Source organism: Aegilops tauschii, chromosome 7 (assembly GCF_002575655.3).
Source record: "Aegilops tauschii subsp. strangulata cultivar AL8/78 chromosome 7, Aet v6.0, whole genome shotgun sequence".
NCBI classification, from domain to species: Eukaryota; Viridiplantae; Streptophyta; class Magnoliopsida; order Poales; family Poaceae; genus Aegilops; species Aegilops tauschii.
In genome coordinates this window covers 185,214,760-185,223,774 of record NC_053041.3, presented here as the reverse complement: position 1 = coordinate 185,223,774, position 9,015 = coordinate 185,214,760, and positions in this window count along the sequence as shown.

Below are 9,015 nucleotides of genomic sequence, written 5' to 3'. Positions count from 1 at the left end.
AGCCTCCATGAAGAACTCCGGTAATAAAAGGATGATAGAAACAAAGAGAGGTTGAAAGAACAAGGTGAAGCCTTGCAATGATTTAGATGGAGCTTCGCGACGAGGTAATGCGGAAAACTTGGAACTCTGGAAAAGAAAGATGAAGCAACTCGAACCGAGGATGTGAAATGATGAACAACTCCGGAAAGAAGAAATTAATCACTTGGATGAAACAAGAATAAGAATTATGTTATGCATATCCTTCACCAATTTAAATTGATGACAAGCAACGGATTTGCATACTACTTATTTTTGTAGAAAGGATTAAGATAGATATTGCGCAAACTTGGGAAGGTCTTCAACGAATCACCGGTAGGATTGGAAAGAACGAATGAATCTATATGATAACGAAGGAAGAGAACTCTTGAGCGAACCACCGGAAGAATTGAAAATGAACGAAGAAAAGATAAAGAAACACCGAGAAGAATTAGGAAATGAACGAAGATACTTGAGAGAATTTAGATACAAGTGAACACAGAGATCCCGAGCTAATTAGATAAAACTTGAATGATGCACCGGTAAGATTTGGAGAACAAGAGCTGAAAGCTGGAATGAATAATTTTGAGATGATGGGCTCTGGAGAATCAAACTGAAAAGACTCCTGAATTGCTCCGGATGGGTGAAAAGAATTCTCACAATCGAAAACAATTATGAGAGGATGGCAACACGCTTGAACTTCGCATCTTTGAGAGAACGGATAAGATTGAAGAGAAACTCTTCTTCGGTCTTCACATGCTGAGAAGATGACGAGAACCACCAAAATTGTTGAGGCACTTCGGAACAAAGAAGAATAGAAATGATGACCCAATGATGAAAATATTTTGAAAGTGATCTTGGAGAAGGAATATGACTGATGAAAATTCATTCTTACGTCAAACTTCGAAAGACTTTGCGAATCGCTCTGGATAAATTAGAAAAGTCAGGTAAGATCCTGGGAAAAAAACCTGTGGGTTAGGGCCCACTCAAAAGATACACCGTTGAATGATTAAAAGAAAGATTGCGCCGGTTGAATTAAATGGCTCAAAAGAGATAACAACCTCGAGATAGCTTGAACGGATTGGGAATGGAAATGCGAATCTTCTGAGATATCTTCAGCACTCCAGATAACATGAATAGCAAGAGGTGGATGATTAAGAGATGCACCGACATGAGAAAGCATTTGAAACGAGGAAAAGAATACGATCAACACTGAAAGCTTGACTTGAGTCCACCGGAGAAGAAAAAGAACGAAGAATAATAAACTTGAAGCTCCGTTAGTATCTTCATGGGAAATCACCGGATAAGAACATTGAAAGAAAATAATGAAGAGACTTCGCATCAATAAAAAAGGATACCTGATTAAGAAATCTGAGTCCTTGAAGAAAAGGGTGGGAGGGCGGGAAAACAAAGACAACTTGGGACGGATGAAGCAAACACCGTTGCAAAGAACTGAGAATTGATCTCGCGAATGTTGAAATGATCGGATCCACTTGAAAAAGAGCACGTCGGTTGGAAAGAATTGGCATGATAATCTCGATGATCAAGAAGGATTGGTATTCACATAGAAGTATGAGAACACCGCTTAGGAAAGGTATGGAATCAACACTTGACTTCGAAGCAACTCGAATACCAGAACTTAAAACAAAACAAAGGATTGGCTCGCAGAATAAGCCGCAACAAACATATGATAGAGATTTCGTCCGAAGTTTTTGTGGTGGGGCCCACACGGTCTCGATCGTACAGCACCATCATGTACAAGGCAGTGCACATGAAATACGAAGCGTCCCCGAGTCGGCATAGCCAAGGACTCTTTAAGACACTATGAGACCACTATAAAACCAACCGTGGAAAGGCGGACCACTAGACGTCGAACCCCAATCTCATATCATGCATCTGTCGGAAAGATATCCTAGGAGCTACTTGAATTCCCACTTATAAACTCCCGAAACTTTCTGGTTATGCAATCAGGTGTTGAGGATATAGGGGACACAATATATCTCACCCAAACTAACAATACCTAGATCCAGTTGTATCCATCCTTCAACACATAACCAAGAAAACTCCGGAAATCGTGTACCTCAACCTTCGAAAAGCATCCGTTATACGAGTTATAGCAATACTCCCGAACTCCCGCCCCAGTACTGGGTGGCGTCGAGGTGATCTCACCAACAACTGCATAAAAGATATTTTCTATGCCGGCGAAACTCAGGTATTCCAGAATTGCAACGATAAAATTGTGACGACAACACCTCGGAGCTCAACTCCCCGGGACACTGCCACAACCCCTAAATGTCAGGAGGCACCAAGAACAATGTTCTCGTCACAAAACCATCAGAACGATTCCAAGATACCCGCGTGATCCTAAAAGAAATTTTAGTGAAATTTGGGGAGAGGAGAGTCAAAACATCTACGTCAGGAGTCCTCACCAGAGCGACGAAGGGACTGAGGAGTAAAAAGAATCCTACTCTCCGATATATATAATCCTAAGACTCAAAACATTTTTTCTAGACTCAACAACGTCAGCGATTCGATCAAGCAGGGGGCTCCTAAGTCGGGGATGGCTCTGATTACCAACTTGTAACACCCACGATGCGGCTATATCTCCCACGTGTCGAGGCACGACTTAGAGGCATAACCGCATTGTAGGTTTTGTCGCAAGAAGGGTCATCTTCACACAATCCCATGTAATGAACAAGAATGGGACAAAGAGAGTTGGCTTACAATCGCCACTTCACACAATACTTAAATAAATCATACATCAATCAGAGTACACACATAGACCGACTACGGTCAAAGCCAAAAGAAAGAAGATAACCCAACTGCTAGATCCCCGATCGTCCCAACTGGGCTCCACTACTGATCAACAGGAAACGAAACATAGTAACGACCAAGGTCCTCGTCGAACTCCCACTTGAGCCCGGTTGCGTCGCCTGCACTGGTATCGTCGGCACCTGCAACTGTTTGGAAGCATCTAATGAGTCACGAGGACTCAGCAATCTCACACCCGCGAGATCAATACTATTTAAGCTTATGGGTAGGAAAGGGTAGTGAGGTGGAGCTGCAGCAAGCACTAAGCATATATGGTGGCTAACATACGCAAATAAGAGCGAGAAGAGGAGCAACGGAACGGTCGTCAACTAGTAATGATCAAGAAGTGATCCTAAACTCCTACTTACGTCAAGAATAACCCAAAACCCGTGTTCACTTCCCGGACTCCGCCGAAAAGAGACCATCACAGCTACGCACGTGGTTGATGCGTTTTAATTAAGTCGAGTGTCAAGTTCTCTACAACCGGATATTAACAAATTCCCATCTGCCACATAACCGCGGGCACGGCTCTCGAAAGATAATACCCTGCAGGGGTGTCCCAACTTAGCCCATTATAAGCTCTCACGGTCAACGAAGGATATTCCTTCTCCCGGGAAGACCCAATCACTCTCGGAATCCTTGGTTACAAGACATTTCGATAATGGTAAAACAAGACCAGCAAGACCACCCGCTGTGCCGACAAATCCTGATAGGAGCTGCACATATCTCGTTCTCAGGGCACACCGGATATGCTAAGCGTACAGGTACCGACGTAACCCAAGTTGCCAAGGGATGGTCCCGCACGGTGCTCTAGTTTGGACCAACACTCAGAGGAGCACTGGCCCGGGGGGTTAAAATAAAGACGACCCTTGAGTCTGCAGAACCAAAGGGAAAAAGGCTTAGGTGGCAAATGTTAAAACCAAGGTTGGGCCTTGCTGGAGGAGTTTTATTCAAGGCGAACTATTAAGGGGTCCCATAAATCACCCAACCGCGTAAGGAACGCAAAATCAAGGAACATAACACCGGTATGACGGAAACTAGGGCGGCAAGAGTGGAACAAAACACCAGGCATAAGGCAGAGCCTTCCACCCTTTACCAAGTATATAGATGCATTAATTAAATAAGAGATATTGTGATATCCCAACATAAACATGTCCCAACATGGAACAAACTTCATCTTCACCTGCAACTAACAACGTTATAAGAGGGGCTAGGCAAAAGCGTTAACTTAGCCAAACAATGGTTTGCTAGGAAAGGATGGTTAGGGGCTTGACATGGCAATATGGGAGGCATGATAAACAAGTGGTAGGTAGCACAACATAGCGATAGAACGAACAACTAGCAAGCAAAGATAGAAGTGATTTCGAGGGTATGGTCATCTTGCCTGAGATCCCGCTAGGAAGAAGAACGAGTTCGTGAAGAAGACAAACGGATGTAGTCGAACGAATCCTCACAACTCTGGAACAAAACCGAAGGTAACGAGAGAAGCAACCCGGAAAGAAACAAACAACATAGTAAACAACCACCACATACACATGGCATGACGCACAAACAAGTATGATGCATGTCCGATTTAATGAGGCATGGCATGGCAAAATGCAACAAACAATACTACAAATTAAGTGGAGCTCAATATGCAACGAGTTGCATATTGACAAAACACCACATCAATTATTTAGTTCGCTCTTGTTTATGCTACTCATCAATATTAAATGTTGTTAAACATGGCAAAAGGAGAAGCATAAGTAAACTAACTATTTAGGCAAGTTTAAATGAGGCCGGAACAACAAACAACAATTCCGGAAAATCCTCATATGCATATTTTAGATTTGGTACTGTCCTGCCATAAACACAATTTTAATGTTGTTAAACAGCAAAATAAAGTGCACCAAGTTAATCTATGCATTTTTCTACCCCATTTACATATTAAGTTTATTTAAATCCGAGCTACGGTTATTTAGTTATGAAATAAAACATTTTAACATGGCATTTAAGCAAATTAATGCAAAGAGCAATTTAAACATTTTAAACATGGATGAAAGTTGCATATTATGACACTAGACAGAAATCCTAAGCATTTTACATATATAAAGTTTTTACATATGATGCACCACTTGTGAGTTATTAAATGCATGAACTCTAGGGGTTTTTCTGCAAACTGTAATTCACTGGATAATTAGACAAATTTGCCGGACTGATAAAAAAATCTAAACAGGCCGAAACTGGCTAGAGCAGGCCCAATAGAAGGGGAAAAAGGAGGTGCTGGGGGGTTTCTCACCGTGGGCCATGGCCCGGGTCGGTGCAGAGGGAGGCCTGCAAGGGCACGCTGGGCCGCGGTCAACGGGCGAAGGCGAGATGAAGGGCGAGCTGGGCCTTGGCGCTTCTCCACGCTGGCGCCAGATCGGGTCAACGACGGGGAGGCGCTCGTCCTGTCGCTCGAAGCAGAGGAAGCCAGCAGGCGCGGGACTTGCGGTCGAGACGAACAGGAGGGGCGGCGAGGACGACCTGCTGGTGCTGTTCACCAGCGGGACAACGGCGAGGGCGGAGCAAGGCGGCGGCATGGGAAGCGAGATGGAGGTCAGGGACGGCTCGGTGCAGGGGCATGCTCTTGTGAACAAACGCAGAGAGCGACAGAGTTTAGAGAGGAGAGATAGCGCGAAGAAACAGAAGGAAAAGGCAAGGGCCAGGGGACGGCCTGATGGTTCGGTCGCCGGCGGGCGCTGGTCTGCTCCGGCGGCATGGGGTCCTGGAGGTGAGGCTCGGGCGAGCTTAGCACGAGGCAGAGGATGGGTCAACGCACGACGGCGTGTCTTGTCGCTCGGTGCAGGGTGAAGCAGAGGGGCTCGAGGAGCAGCGACGGGCGCGCAGAGGAGGAGCGGTGTCGGGGCTTGCGAACTGCTGTTGTTGCCACGGCGATGACGCGGCGAGGCGAGGGAGGCGAGGCGACGAAGACCTTGGCGCGCCACGGCTCGAAGAAGGCCTCACGGTGAAGAACTCCGGGAAGCAGTGAACGGGGCGACGACGAGCTCCCTCGGGAGGCTGATTTCCGTCCAGATAGAGTGACGGCAGGTAGGGGCTTGCGGTGCTGGTCTCCGGCGAGGTAAGGAGGAGGACGAGGAGGCTGGGGATCAAACCCCTCTCGATCTGGATCGAGAGAGTGAGATGGAGGCGCGGCTGCGGCTTCCGGTGGTTGCTGGTGAAGAAGGCAGGGAGGAGGCGAGCATGCATCGAGAGGAGTTGGTGCTTCTGGAGGAAGGGAAGGTGGATCTGGTTGGGTGGATGGGGACTCTGAGGTGGGTGGCGGCTGGATCAGGAGGGATCCCGAGGAAGGGAGTGGCGGCGGCAAGGTAGGATCCCTAGAAATTAGGTGGTTTGTCTAGGTTAGGTTAGGGGGGGTCTATATATAGCAAGTCGATTTTTGGATGAGGGCATTTGGTCCCTCCGATCTTAATCGGACGGTCCCGGAAAAATAGGCTAGGGAGACCAAATAAGAAAACGGAGATGTTTTTATAGATGTTTGGAGATGATCCGGACCCATCGGTAACGAAAGTCCGGTTCGGGTTCGGGGAAGTTTCGGACACGGGCGAGGGGTCGATGCTCTGCGCAAAGAGGGGTTAGGCGGTCACGGTCGGAGGCGAAAACCCAATTGGTCTGGAACGGTCAACGCAGGCAAGGCGATCCAAGGGAAGGTGATGAAGGCAAAGGGAGAAACAGCAACGACGAACGAATGCATGTTTTAAAACATGACGGCAACGGAGTGCCGATGCAATGCGGATGAAGCCATGATGAAATGGAACAAACAAATAAATACACACAACGATCACACAAAACATGGAAGGCGTCTGGAGCGTCGGTCTCGGGGCGTTACAAAAATATGTAATGCCTATGATTGTGGAACGGGCAGGGTTTGTCATCAGTTTGTCATCTGATAGTCCGGTGGCTCAAGGTGAGACGAATGATTAGAGAACCATTTGATGTATTGTGCATGATGAAGTATTATTATGGAGGACACGAACCATCTGAACATTTTGTGCAGTTCCACTAAAATCAAGCTGAGCATCCCTGTGGATTTCGTATTTATATGCTGCCAGAAAACAAAGACACATCAGCACACACATGAATAGTGGCCCCAGTGTCAACCCACAAATTGGTGGACTAACAAACTGAAAGTACGGTAAACAGATTACCATACCCAGATGCCCCATCATTGTTGCTTAGAGTGACATTGACAGACTTGGAGTCCTGTCCTGGCTTCTTGGTACTTGTTTGGGCACTTGTTTGCCCAGTGTTCCTCCGAACCACAAGTAAAGCAGCCATCTCTGCAGACTAGTCATGTCACCAGCGTCTACTAATACTCTGTAAAGCTTCCCGATCATTCCTTGTGTAATGTAGCGCAAACAATGACTGCTTCTTTCTGCAAAGTGGTAAGACCAACTGGACCCACTAATGCAACAGTTTGCCTTAGACACATTGGCTCCTTTTGTGCAGTTCAACTAAAATCAAAGTCGGAATAAAACCGAGCTTTAATTTTCATATCCCTGTAAGCAACAAAAGGTATAAGGGAAACAGTTACTGAGAAATAACGGTTGATGACTTGTACTCCCGGAAGAAAAACATCTACTGATCTACCTTATCTTAATGGGAAACAAAGCAGGAGAGTAGCAATTCTCAATCAGTGTGATTCATTCATATTAACTGAGACATTATCTTAAAAATGCCTTGTTTCAACATGTATAAAGAACGACAAAGTAGAAAAGTATCATTCCTAAAACAATGCGACTGATTCATTTTAACAGACACATTATCTTAACAATACCTTGGTTAAACATGTAGAAAGAACTACAAAGCAGGATAGTACCATTTGTAAAACACTGTAACTGATATATAATAACAGAGACATTATCTGAACAATACATTTCTTAAACATGTACTCCGGCCGATCCCTAACAGAAATGGTACTCCCGCCGATCTGTAACAAGTGTTGCAGTTTTGAACTAAGATTCGGTAGTTAATTCTGATAAAAGTAGGTACTGGCCTTTCAAGACCAAGATTTGAAACAACGCTTGAGGTGGATCTAAAAGAGATCTCAACACATATATGGAAATCCGGTCTCATTTTGTGTAGTTCCACCAAAATTAAGCGAAGCAAAATGTCGCAATAGCAACAAGTTGAATAGATATCCCTGTTTTAACAGAGGCAAAAAAGGAATCAATTACTGGCCAATAAAGGAGGATGAAACATGCGGCCACAAAAATGGTAATCCCGCCAATCCCTAACAAGTGTTGCAGTTTTGAAATAAGATTCAGTAGTTAATTCTGAGAGTGGCATTGCTTAATTTCACCAGCGGCATTAGATTAACAAAAAGCATAAACAGTTTCAGGGGAGAGTGGGCGCAGCAACAACAGCATGTGCTTCCATCTACTTATAAAGGGGGTGATGCAGAGTTTGTTGTAACAAAGCAACAAGCATAATGTCTGGGTTGGTCCCATTTTTGTTCACTACTTAATGCGAAAAGACAGCAATACAATAGCTTCAATTCAAAATTTATTTAAAATAGTACCAATACAAGTAGCACAGCATCTCAAAACACACTGCACGATCATGTGGATGAAGGCAAGTACCAACCTGTCATGACGCACACAAGATCATGTACGAATCTGCCAACACGAATAGGAAATCCAACCTCGTTTTGTGCAGTTACTCTGAAATCAAGTAAAGTCGCCGGTGAGACATTTAAGTTTGCTATAGCAACAAGTTGAATAGATATCCCTGATTTAGCAGAGGCAAAAAAGGAAACAATTACTGCCAATAAAGGAGGATGAAACATGCGGCCACAAAAAGAAGCATCTACCTTATCTTGATGGAAAACAAAGTATAGGACAATAGCATTTCTAAAATGGTTGCATTGATTCATATTAACAGAGAAATTCTCTTAAAATAGTTCAGTAGTTAATTCTGAGAGTGGCATTGCTTAAAATACAATAGCTTCAATTCGACATTTATTTAAAACAGTACCAATACAAGTAGCATAACATCTCAAAACACACTGCACCATCATGTGGATGGGACATGGGGCATGCCAGCACCATGTGCGTCCACACGTATAAATGGGTGATGCAGAGTATGTAGCCAAGCAGCAAATCTGCGTTGGTCCCATATTTGTTCTCTTTGAAACTTTTTCTGATGTGA